Genomic DNA, 13,012 nt, shown 5'->3' with positions numbered 1-13,012 from the left:
GCTGTAGCTGCAAATACTTTTGAACTAAAACCTAACACTATTCAAATGATACAGCAATTTGTTCAGTTTGATGGTTTGCAGGATGGGGATCCCAACGCTCACTTAGCAAACTTCTTCGATCTATGCAATACATTTAAAATTAATGGTGTTTCTGATGATGCCATTCGTCTTTGGTTATTCCCTTTTTCATTGAGAAACAAAGCTAAACAGTGGTTGAACTCATTACCACGAGGGTCAATCACTACTTGGGAACAAATGACCGAAAAATTTTTACTAAAATATTTTCCACTGGCTAAAACGGCTAAATTACGTAATGATATCTCTTCTTTTGTGCAGATGGATTTAGAAACACTCTACGATGCATGGGAGAGATACAAGGACCTTTTGAGTGCGTGCTTCACCATGGCCACAACATGGATAACGAGCAATTAAATTACATGGGTAATAATCCTCGACCTCAAAACAATCCATATAATAACAATTACAATGTAGGTTGGAGGAACCACCCCAATTTCTTGTGGGACGGTCAAGGAAATCAAAGACCACAACCACCTCTAGGCTACCAACAACCACCCTATCAGTAGGAAAAGAAACCAAACCTTGAAAAGATGCTCACAAAGTTTATCTCGGTGTCAGAAACCTATTTCTAAAACATCGACAAAGCACTTAAAAATCAACAAGTGTCGATCCAAGGGCTTGAAACTCAAATAGGCCAGCTTTCCAAACTAATCCCCAAATGACCACAAGGTAGTTTGCCAAGTAATACCAAACCTAACCTAAGGGAACAACTCAACGCGATTAATGTCTAAGATGAAGAAGGATTTGTTGAGCCTGAGCAAGAACCGAGGCAAGAAACTGTGGTAAGCAAAGGTCAAGGTGAGGTAGGTTATAATAAAAACAAATTAGTGAATGTCAAATATAAACCTCGTGTGCCATACCCCAATGCGACAAGGAAAGGCCGCTCAGATGAACAATTTGGTAAATTCCTTAAACTCTTAAAAAATTAAACATTAACTTACCCTTTATTGAAACTTTATCGTAGATGCAAAATGCAATGAAATTTTTAAAGGAGCTTTTAGCAAATAAGCGAAAGTTGGATGAGGCATCTCATGTGGACCTAAACATAGTTTTCTCAGCTATTCTCCAAAATAAACTACCCAACAAACTAAAAGATCTAGGCAGTTTTACGATTCCTTGCTTAATTGGTAGTTTAGATGTTAATAATGCATTAGCTGATTTAGGGGCTAGTATCAACGTCATGCCTTACAAAATGTTTAAGCAATTAGGTCTTGGGAAACCCAAACAGACTAGGATGAGCATTCAATTAGCAGATAAAACTATAAGATTTCCTAGGGGTATTATTGAAGATGTGCTAGTTAAAATTGATAAATTTTTATTTCCCGTTGACTTCATTATTCTAGATATAGAGGAGGATAGTAACACTCCTTTAATTCTAGAAAGGCCCTTTTTAGCAACTGCTAAAATAATTATTGATGTTGGCACAGGTGAACTTACACTCCGTGTGGGAGATGAAACAATCACCCTTCAAGCTCGCAATTCTGGCAACACAATGGAAATTGAAGGTGATCATCTAAACCATTCTACTAAACCTGACAATATGGTGCAGCCTTCTTTACAGGAAATGAGTCTGAAGGAAGTACATGAACCATTATCAAGTAATAGTAAAGGATCCATTCATGAAGATCGAAGGCTACAAATCGAGGAGCTAGATGAATGGCGAACGCATAAACCAAGAACACCTGACAAATCGAATCTACGACAGAACAAGCTCAATCCCTTTCCAAATCAACTTAAGGTTAGAGATAGAGTCTTATTAGATGCCACAGATCCCCACATTGTCACTACCACATCGAATAAAGAAATCCCTCTTACGGTACTCAACTTTTTCCCATTCGGTACGATCGAGGTGAGTCATTCCAAGTTCGGTAGTTTTAAGGTAAACAACACCCATCTAAAATCTTATTTTGATGAGAATAATAGCAGGAATGAGGATTATAAACTCGTCAAACCCCCATGACCATTCAATGGAGAGGTAAGTTGAGCTTAGACTATAAATAAGCGCTTCTTAGGAGGCAACCCGAGCATGAACTGTATTAACTTCTTTAAAATTTAGTCTTCAACATCTAACTTACTAACGGAGAACTTGAATGCAGGTTTTCCATAGGGACACGGCCAAGAGCATGGGCGTGCTTAGGGCTATGTGAAAACAGGACAACAAAGTTTCCCAAACATGGGCTACGATAAAACACCACGACCGTGCGACATGGCCGTGGTCAAACCTGCCAAAACAACACGGGGGTGAAACACGCCCGTGTGGAAGAACCGTGGGTGAACCTGTTAAAACAGCTCTCACACTCGTGTGGAAGAACCGTGGGTGAACCAGTTAAAACAGGACAAACATGCGACATGCCCGTGTCTAACACCCGTGGTCGAACCTGTCAAATTAACACTGGCGTGGGGCTTTCATACACGGGCGTGAGAGAAGCGAACAACGCCAGACACGACTGTGCAACAAGGCCGTGTGCACCCACACACCCAAGGAACACGGGCATGTACTAAATGTTAGACGAGCCCAAATTCAAAATTCGCAAATCACACAGCCTGAAATTGGGGAACACGGGCGTGTTACCTTACCATGTAACCCAAAATCTATAAAAACCTTGCACTATTCATTGTCTTTCCCACCCAAAAACCCTAACCCTAGCTGCTGCAAGTCCACACGACCTCCCTGCCACGTCTGTGCACCGCCTTTAACCCCATTTTTGATGTCTGATATCTCTCCCTTAGCGTTTGTTTACTCTTTTCACCTCTATTCTACTTACTTTTAATGTTTATTTTTAAAATAATCTTTATTTTTCTCTTACTATTTCCATTTTGTTCATTATTTCTGCATTATTAGATTATTTATCATACATTTCATGTTAAATCGAGTTGTTAGGAAAGCCTCACTCTTTTTTCATACACATGCCATTACTATGACCATTCTCATGCCATTACAATGATAACATCACGAAATTATGCTATCAAAATAATTATGTTGGTTATGTTTGGTTAATATTAGTAGTTGAGGCTGAAATTTTGATTTTTATTTGAAATTTGTCTTCATTTTACTGTAATCATTCCTCAAGATGAATTAATGGTTTTGATTGCAGGTACCATGTCGTCTTCATGAGGAAAGAAAACTGTCGTACCTGCTTCGAAGAAGAGAAAGGGAGCGTCATCTTCCGCGTGTCCAACCACGGAAATTCGTCACCCTCTCCTGCAGTTCCCTGAGGGTCCTAAGAAGAACTTTTCCAAATACTTCGAGCCCGACCATTAATTGTAGGCTACTGCATCGACTGGGCTACCGTAAAACAAGTTCAGTTGGCTGATGCGATTCGGGCCCTTCTAACCACCGACCCTTGGGAGCTATTCTTTGGAATCATCGAACTAACATACCTCGAGCTCATGATGGAACTATGCTCAACGTTCCATCTTCAGACCGTAATGACAAACTACGATGATCCCGACACGGTCCAGTTTTGCCTAGGCGGGTTAGTCTGCCAGCTAAGCATCCCAGAGTTTGGTGCTACACTGGGCTTATATACGGAGGAGTTCAAGGAGGAGAATGAACTACATGCTGTCACTCGCCACATACATTTCTCTCCCCCGAAGTGCTGGCACACTTTGGCCCCTAACGCAGCCTTCTACAATCCTAGCCGCTCTAAGGCATCAGTTCTCCCACCATCCCTGAGGTACCTACACGCCATTTTGGCTCACATGATTTTAGGGAGGCGAGAGAGCACTGGCGTCGTCAACACTCACGACGCCTACTTCTTATGGTGTAAGTTGCATGGGCACGTCATCGACCTTGCCTATTTCATCGCCCTTGCGATTTAGCACCAGACGGAGCGGCATAGGAAGGGGGTCATCTCCATTGGCCTCTATATTACTCGGTTGGCTTGACACTTCGGGCTCCTCAGCACTGCGGCCCAAGAATCATCCCTTACCCTCATCGGCCAGATGTCTCCACAAGGCATCTCGAGCATGCTTAGCATGAGGATGATCGAAGGGCGCCGAGGAACCTACCCTCCCCAATATCGTCTTGCCCAATCTATCGAGGAGGAGGCCTTCGAGGACATTCCTAATGATGTCCCTCCACAGCACGAGGACCCACCGACTCAGCCACCACCACCCTCTCGTCCAGTTCATGTGGCGGCTTCATATGTTGACATCTCTGAGCGCCTCACTCGATTCGAGCAACAGTGTTTTCAACGATTTGACAACATTGATGCTACTCTACAGCAGATTTGTTAGCACCTCCACATCTCATCGCCAGTCCCACCTCGTGAACCATCCAGCGATGAAGATGTTTAAAAACATTTATTTATTATTTTATGTTTTTAATTTTTATTAAAACTACTTTTTATTTTTATTAGATTTTAGAATTTTATGTTTAATTATCAATTTTGGTTATTTCTTTATGAGTAATTATTCTTCCTAATATTCCCTAAAAAGTTCCTGATTTTGTCACAGTTATATAGAGCTCTTAAGCTCATCATCACATAGGAACTAACAACTCCACCGAGAAATGTTCTTCACGACTACCATGTCCTAATGGACCATGACCTCAGCTACCACTAGATATAATATTCTTTTGGCACAGGACTTATGGATTAATGAACGTTTACGACCGCCGGAGTATCCTTTTCCACTCTTGAACCGATTACTCTCCAAAACTCCAGTTCGAGGAATTCATCATACAGGAAGTTTCACTTCTCTCCCTATCTTATTTTTATACTCTAATATCTATCTTTGTACATTGAGGCCAATGTACATCTTAAGTGTGGGGGGGGGGTATTTATTTCATTATCAAGAAAATCCCTGAATGACTACCTTATTCTCTTGAAAAGCTTTCATATCATATTTAGGATAAATTCTGATTGATTTATGATTTTGATTGATATATCTTGAATTAAAACATAGGCATTTATGCATTGATTGTTTAAACCTCAAGAAATTGGAGAATCAAGCATGATAAGTTGATTTTCAAGAATTTAAAATCTTAGGTTGTTTCCCCAAAGTTTAGGTATTACTTTGAGTTGGAATTCACAAGTTTTAAACATCAAAAAGCCATAATTTTTGTGAGATTTTTGAGCCTTTTGAGCATCTATTAATTCTTTCATGCTCACTTTTATTATCGCTTTGAGTGCGTCAGTATTGAACTGTTATTCTAGAACTTGCTTGATTATGCATGTCGAGACCACACCATTTGATTTGATATGCCAAAATGATTAAGGCACTTAGGAGTAACCCACTCATGCCATAAAAAGCCTACCTCCACGATTAACCCCTAGTAAACCCCCTTGAGCCTAACAAGCCATTTCTTGTATTACCCTTAATATTAACCCTTAACCTATTATTGTTGAAATCCCCTAAATTAATCCCTATTTTTGTCGAGATTTGAGTTGAATAAATTGCTTAGCTATGTCTTGCTCTTAATAGTTTGTCTATGTTATTAAACTTGTTTTGAAAAAAAAACACTATGTACACACATTAGTAATTCCATGTTCTGAGAGGAAGCTTTGTTGTACGCAAGTGATGATTAACTCTTTTTCTAGTTAGGCAATTTTTCAATTCAATCTCGATGCTAACCTTTTATTTCGGCTTGTGACCACACCCCCCAACCAAGCCTCATTACAACCCTCTAAAGACCTTTTGATTGATGTTTCATCTCAATTTATAAGTGGTGGAGATTTGATTTTCATTCAAGCCTATGGTAATGACTTTTCATTATTGACTATTGAGTGTTTCATTTATTGTCCTTAAACACCTCGAGTGATTTGAGTGAATATTTAGTGAGGATGTGAAACTCTGTGATATTCTGAATCAAAGGTAATTACTTAGATAAGGGCAGACACCTATGTTTGCATGATTAAATACTCAACTTGGAATGTTTGAAACTTTTATGTTCTTTTAGTTGAATTCTCAATGTATGATTACTTATAGATTATTTTGAGATATTATCAATAAAAATTGTAAGTTGAGAAGAATTTATTTTGATTATGAGTTGAGAATTTTGCTTAAAGACAAGCAAATGCTTAAGTGTGGGGGTATTTGATAAACCGTAATTTATACATATTTTTACCCCATGCTTAATGCATTTTATGGATGATTTTTCCTTAAAATTGGTGAATTCAATGCTCCTAATGCTCTAATTTCATGTTTTATACTTCGAAAAGCATAGGAGAGCAAAAGGAATGAGAAAAGGGCCAAAGTACGAAATCAACATGGCCTAGACCTCTTCACACAGGCAAACCACACGACCGTGTCAATTTGGCAGGCTCGAGCACGGCCTGAAGTAATCACACATGGGCGTGTCACACGTGCGTGTCCCTGCCGAGCCCAAGGTGAGTCCAATTCGGAAAAAGCTAATTTTGAGGGCTCTTAGGCATTCCAAAGCCTATAAATACACCCTAGAGGAGGAAGAAAAGGGAGGCACAGACTAGGAAGTAAGGAATTACTCCAAGGAAGCCGATTGATCCATCTCAAAAGCTGGATTCACCATCAAGACTAAAGATCTCTCCTCAATTTCCCCTTTAAGAGTTTTGGGTTTTCTTTATGTTTTGTATTCTTTATTATTCTGAGATGTTTTCCTATTTAGTTATGAACTAAAGCCCCTAAATACCTAAGGGGAATGAAACCTAAGACGAATCTTGTTTTTATTTTCTGAACTGTATGATAAATATTTAACTTGTTCTTAATTATGTGTTCTTAATTCTTGTTTTGATATTCCAGGATATTGATTCAAGATAAGCTCTTATTCAGAGGAGGAATAGACCCTGTCTAAGAGTACATTTTTCATAATTAAGTGGAGTTGATTGTGCGCCTAGACATAGGGTGACAAGATTTTGTCGAATTAGGGTGAAACCTAATAAGGGGATCCATAAATCGAGTTAATGCAACCCTAGGGTGTTAATTAGAGAAAGGTCTCAATTATTCAATCTAGGGATTAGACGTTATTAGTCTTGAATAGGGATAATAACATAACTTAGGGATCTCTATGGAACAAGTTAAATTAATAAATCGTCCGATTCAGAGCTAGAATAACAAGTACAGTCTAGGTGGATTTTTCCTTAGGTATTGCCTTAATTCAATCGATTTGCCCAAAAGCAATTCCCTAATTCCATTCTCTTTGAATTCTTAGTTTAGATAATTAGTTAGTTAAAACAAAAACCTCTTCATTCTTAGTCTAGATAATAAAAAGACAGTCATTACTAGTACTTTTAGTTCCTTTGGGTTCGAAAATTTGGTCTTGCTAAAACTATACTACTGTTTGATAGGTACACTTGCCTACATCAAGATAATAGTTAGTTTCAAGAACGATTAATTATAAATATTTAAAACCTATCACGAAATCACGATAAGTTTAACTTTGAGTTTTTTTAAGAAGAGCAACAAGCAAACGATTTTTCTAAAACAACACTGTCAACAATAAAATGAATCCTAAGCATACACGACCTAATAAATGAATGCTTTTAAGCTAACTCAAAGTATAACTATGGTTTTCTCTAAAATGAGTTTTTTTTTAAGTCTTAAAAAGTAACTTAAGTTAGCTTAGCCATTTTAGTGGCTAATGTAGCGTTCTCAACCTAGCCATAATGTCCAGGCCGGGTTTGGGAGGTTATAGTGTCGCAAATTTCTAGGAAATTGGTCAGATGAGTATTTGGATCTTCATCTTGCAAACCATCAAACTAAACATATTTTTGTACCAACTGAATAGTGTTCAGCTTCAGTTCGAAGTTATTTGCAGCAATAGTAGGTCTGACAATACTCGATTCAGCCCCAATTAGAGTGGGCTTGGCATAATCGTACATAGTACGAGGAACATGATCTACAGGAGATTGTTGAATATTTTGATTATCTCCCATCTCCTCAGTAATGTTGTTGTCCTCTTGTTCGTCTACTATATTCTATTGACTCTGCCTTGCTTCTCTAACCTCTTTTTAATTTCTGTGAGCAATACTTTCAATCTCAATGTCAAAAAGCAATAGACCCGACGGGTTTCCTCTAGTCATAAACCAAGAGAACCTTCCAAAAGCAACAAAAAAAATTTAAATTAAAACAAAAAATATAAAATAAAATAAAATAAAATAAAAATGGATAAATTAATAGAATTAAAGTTTTCCTAATATTTTAATCTTCGACAATGGCGCCAAAAACTTGATGTGTCACGTTACTAACTAAAAATACGACAAAGACAATTGCACCCATAAAAAAATAGTATAGCTATGGTGAAGATATCATATCCACGAGGACTAAAAGTACTAGTAATTATTATTTTCCTATTATTTAACCGACAATTTGGAATGATTGATTTAAACTAAGATTACTAAGATTACTAAATTAATTAAACTAAGGAATTTAACAAAGAATAACTCAAGAAAATAATTTAATAATAACCAATAAGAGAAACAATATCCAAGAAAGAATCCACCCAGACTTTATCTATCATTATGAATCTGAATTAAATGATTTATTCACTTGGTATCTTGATATGTAGAAATTCCTAAATTATGCTAATATCTTTTTCGAGAGTAAGAGCACTTGACTCTAGGTTGGTTAATTGAAACTTCTTTCTAATTAAAATCCCTATTTTCGCATTAACTCGATCTATAGATTCCCCTATTAGATTTGACTCTAATCCAATAGATTTATGTCGTCCTATTTCTAGGATTGCATGCAACTCCATTCAAATATGCTAGACCTACTCTTAAACAGGGACTTTTCCTCCTCTGATTTAAGCACATTAAACATAAATTAATATCCCAAAATATTAAAACAAGAGATAAGTGCACATAACTGAGAACAAGAATCAAGTATTTATCGCATAAGAAAAAAATCAAATAATAGAATTCATCCTAGGGTTCATCTCCCCTAGGTATCTAGGAAATTAGTTCATAATTTTGAATAAAAACATCTTAAAGAAAGAATAACCACAAGAAACAAAGAAACTTATAAAAACTTCAAAAGAAATTAAAAGGAGGTGTTCAATCTTGATGGCAATCTTCTTCAGAGTTGGCTCTAATGGTGTTCTTTAAGTTGTTTTCTTCAATATTCTTTGATGGCTTCCTCATGTCTTATTCTATTTGGGATTTATAGACTTTAGAATGCCCATAAAGCCTAAAAATTGTATTCTTTTCGCGTGTTTGGGATGTGAATCGCGAAATCAACATGGTCTAGCACATGATCATGTGTCTAGCCCATGTGGCTCTTGAAATCTACTTCAAATGTCTGATTTTCACACCTTTTGCTCCCAAACGCTCTCCTAAGTATAGAAACACGAGTTTAAAGGATTAAGAGCATAAAATTTACTATTTTGCATAAATAATAATCCTAAAACGCATTAAGAACGAGATTAAAATATGTTACTTTTATCACTTATCAGTTAGCTATATGGAAAAATTAGCCATATAATGCAAAAGCGTTATAACCGGTTTTATGTGACTTTTGAAGGTATTTCTGATATGGATAAAGCAATGTCTATGAATTTTCATCAGTTTACTGATGAGAGGCATTCAACACAATCACCACAAAGTTGTGGGGTGCACTAATGTTGTAGTCAAGCTTTTGGTACATCAACTTAGGAGTGGCAACCAAGCATTGATCAACCAGGGTGTCATATTTAGTAACCTTGAACAACAATGCTGACAAGATGTGATATCCAGATTTAGAAGCTACCAATCATATTACCAATGATGTTTCTACACCCAATAATACTACATAATACACAGGTACTAGTAAAATTTTGATGGGAAATGGTACTTTTGTACCTGTTGCTCATGTATATTCTTCCTTTATTGTCACTTGTAATAGGCTCTTACACCAAAAACATGTTCTTTATATTCAAACTATGTGCAAGAACTTGATATCAGTAGCTCAATTTGCAAAATATAATAAAGTTTATTTTGAATTCCATCCCTTTCATTATTTTGTGAAGGACATCAAAACAATGATTATTTGACTAGTAACCCACATTCAAGGAGGTTTGTATTTTTGATACCTCAGCACACTATGAAGTTGGAGCTTCAAGTGATCCTGCTTCCTATTTACATACAACTGAGCTAGGAGCTAAAGTGATTTCTAATTTTGTTTTAAAAATTTTGGCATAAATGCCTTAGGCACCCTTGTAATAAAACATAGTGTTGTCTCAAATGAGTCTAGATTATCATTTGTTTGTACTGTTTGTCAATTAAGAAGTCACGTAAACTTTTTTTCCTGATTCTAAGATAGTGTATTCCTCTCTTTTTAAATTACTTGTCTTAGACTTGTGGGGTCCTGTTCCATTTTCTTCAGAAGGTTGTTTCTATTATGTTTATTTTATAGATTCCTAGAGTAGACATACATGGATACATCAACTCAAAAATAAAATAGAGGTCTTTGACAAGTTCATTCAATTTTAGAATCTTGTTGAATTTCAATTTGGATAAAAAATTAGATTATTCTAGAGCGACTGGAGAGGTGAATTTCTATCCCTTGCACATGTTCTTTCTCTGCTTGACATTCAACATAGGCTATTTGGTAAACCATAAAAGTAACATATTTTAATTTCATGCTTGGCATGCTTTTGGATGATTTATCATGTGAATTAATGAATTTGATGCTCTTAATTATTGACATTTATGTTTCTATACTTAAGTGAGCATAGGGAAGTGAAAGGAGCAAAAAATGGGCCAAAATCAAACAAAAAGAGCTATTTTTAGGACCCACACGGCCTAGGTACTTCCACACGAGTTGGGCTCACACGGGCTAACCACATGCCCATGTGCTAGCCAGTGTCGATTTCGAATCCTGCTTCTCTTTTACGCAAAAAAACCTAATTTTTAGGGTTTCTGAGCATTCTAAAGTTTATAAATACATATTAGAAAAGGACTAAAGGGAAAATACAGAGTAGAACAAAGAAATTACTTGAAGAACGCCATCAGCATCAACTCAGAAGTAGATCTCCTTCACGATTAAAGATCTCCATTCAAATTTCCTTCAAAGTTTTATTGGGTTTCTTATGTCTTGTTGTTATTCTAATTTTGAGATGTTTTCCTCCCAGAGTATGAGCTAAATTCCTTAGATACCTAGGGAAGATGAAACCTATGATTGATCTTATTATTTGATTTTCTGAATTATATGATAAATACTTGATTCTTGTTCTCAATTATGTATGCTTATTTCTTGCTTTAATATTTTCAGGATATTAATTTAATTGTGATGTGCTTATTTCAGTAGAGTAAAAGTCCATATTTAAGAATAGATCTGGCATAGTTAAGTGGAGTTGCATGTAATCCTAGAAATAGGACGACATAAATCTAACAAATTAGAGTCAAATCTAATAAGGGAATCTATAGATTAAGTTAATGCGATAATAGGGGTTTTAATTAGAAAGAAATTTCAATTAATCAACCTAGAGTCAGTTGTTCTTACTCTCTAAAGAGATATTAACATAATTTAGGGATTTCTACAGATCAAGGCAAGTGAATAAATCGTCTAATTCAGATTCATAATAATAGTAAAGTCTAGGTTGATTCTTTCCTGGGTATTGTCTTTCTCTTTGGTTATATTTGAGTATTTTCTCATTCTATTCTCTGTCCCGTTCTTAGTAATTAGTTCATTTTAGATTAAAAAAATTCCTAAATTTATTGGCTAGATAATAAAAAGATAGTAATTACTAGTACTTTTGGTCCTCATGGATACGATATTCTCGACTCACCACAGCTATACCACTATTCGATAGGTGTGCTTGCCATTGTCGTGAGTTTAGTTATTTAAGGGACTCATCAAGTTTTTGGCGCCGTTGTGGGAAACTAAAATATTAGGACCACTCAATTTTTATGAATTTAGTCATTTTTATTTTATTTCACTTTTTTTTAGTTTAATTTTTTTCTAATTTTTCATTTGTTTGCTTCTGGCAGGTTCCTTTAGTATATGATTAGAAGAAACCCGTCAAGACCTTTAGTATTGACAGTGAGATTGAAAGCACAGCTCGCAGAAACAATAGAGAAGTAAGGTAGAATTGGCAGAATATAGTGGAAGAGCAAGAGGACATCATTAATATTACTAAGGAGATGGTTGAAAATTAGAATAATTAGCTACCTCCTGTGGTTGCTGCAAATCTTACTTCTCGTGATATGTATGATTATGCCAAGCCCACTCTAACTGAGGCTTAATCGAGTATCGTGAAACTTGTTTTTGCTGTGAATAACTTTGAATTAAAGCCAAACACCTTCTAGATGATTCAACAATTCATTTAGTTCGATGGTTTGCAAGATGAAGATCCAAATACTCATTTGGCCAACTTTCTGGAATTCTGCGACACTTTTAAAATAAATGGTGATTCTGATGATGCCATTCACCTTCGGTTGTTTCCATTCTCATTGAGGAATAAGGCTAAAGATGGTTGAACTCCCTACCACGAGGTTCTATCACTACATGGGATCAAATGACCAAAAATTCTTACTGAAGTATTTTCCATCGGCTAAGACAGCCAAGCTGAGGAATGATATCTCTTCCTTCGTGAAAATGGATTTAGAAACTCTATATGATGCATGGAGGGGTATAAGGATTTATTGAAAAGGTGCCCTCACCATGGGTTACCTCTATGGCTATAGGCTCAAACTTTCTACAACGGTTTGAACCCCTCAACTAAGCAATTGATCGATGCAGCAACTGGCGGTACTTTGAATAATAAAACACCTAAAGAGGCTTATGAGTTTATAGAGGAGATGTCACTAAATAATTATCAATGGCAAGTCATGAGGACGAAGCCCACAAAAACAGCCGATGTTTTTAACTTAGATGCGGTAACCATGTTATCGAATCAGGTAGAACTCTTGAATAAAAAAATTGATGGTTTATGTGTTTCTGCGTAGTTACATCCCGTGATGCAATGCAGCACACATGGAGGTGTAATAAATAATTTAGAATATTTACCCCGCAATCTTAGCATGGAGAATTGTGACAT

At 36.3% G+C, this 13,012-nt stretch overlaps 1 non-coding gene across 1 annotated transcript; it reads right to left on the bottom strand.

The window, feature by feature from the left end:
• Positions 1 to 12,537: 12,537 nt before the first annotated feature.
• Positions 12,538 to 12,643, bottom strand: LOC128281039 (small nucleolar RNA R71). The gene has a single exon (XR_008271256.1). It is a non-coding gene; the product is annotated as a small nucleolar RNA R71 (small nucleolar RNA).
• Between the last annotated feature and the right edge of the window lie 369 nt (positions 12,644 to 13,012).

The sequence above is a fragment of the Gossypium arboreum genome, chromosome 9 (genome assembly GCF_025698485.1).
Source record: "Gossypium arboreum isolate Shixiya-1 chromosome 9, ASM2569848v2, whole genome shotgun sequence".
Classification (NCBI taxonomy): Eukaryota; Viridiplantae; Streptophyta; class Magnoliopsida; order Malvales; family Malvaceae; genus Gossypium; species Gossypium arboreum.
Note: the sequence above shows the minus strand (reverse complement) of the source record. Positions and strands in the feature narration are given on the sequence as shown.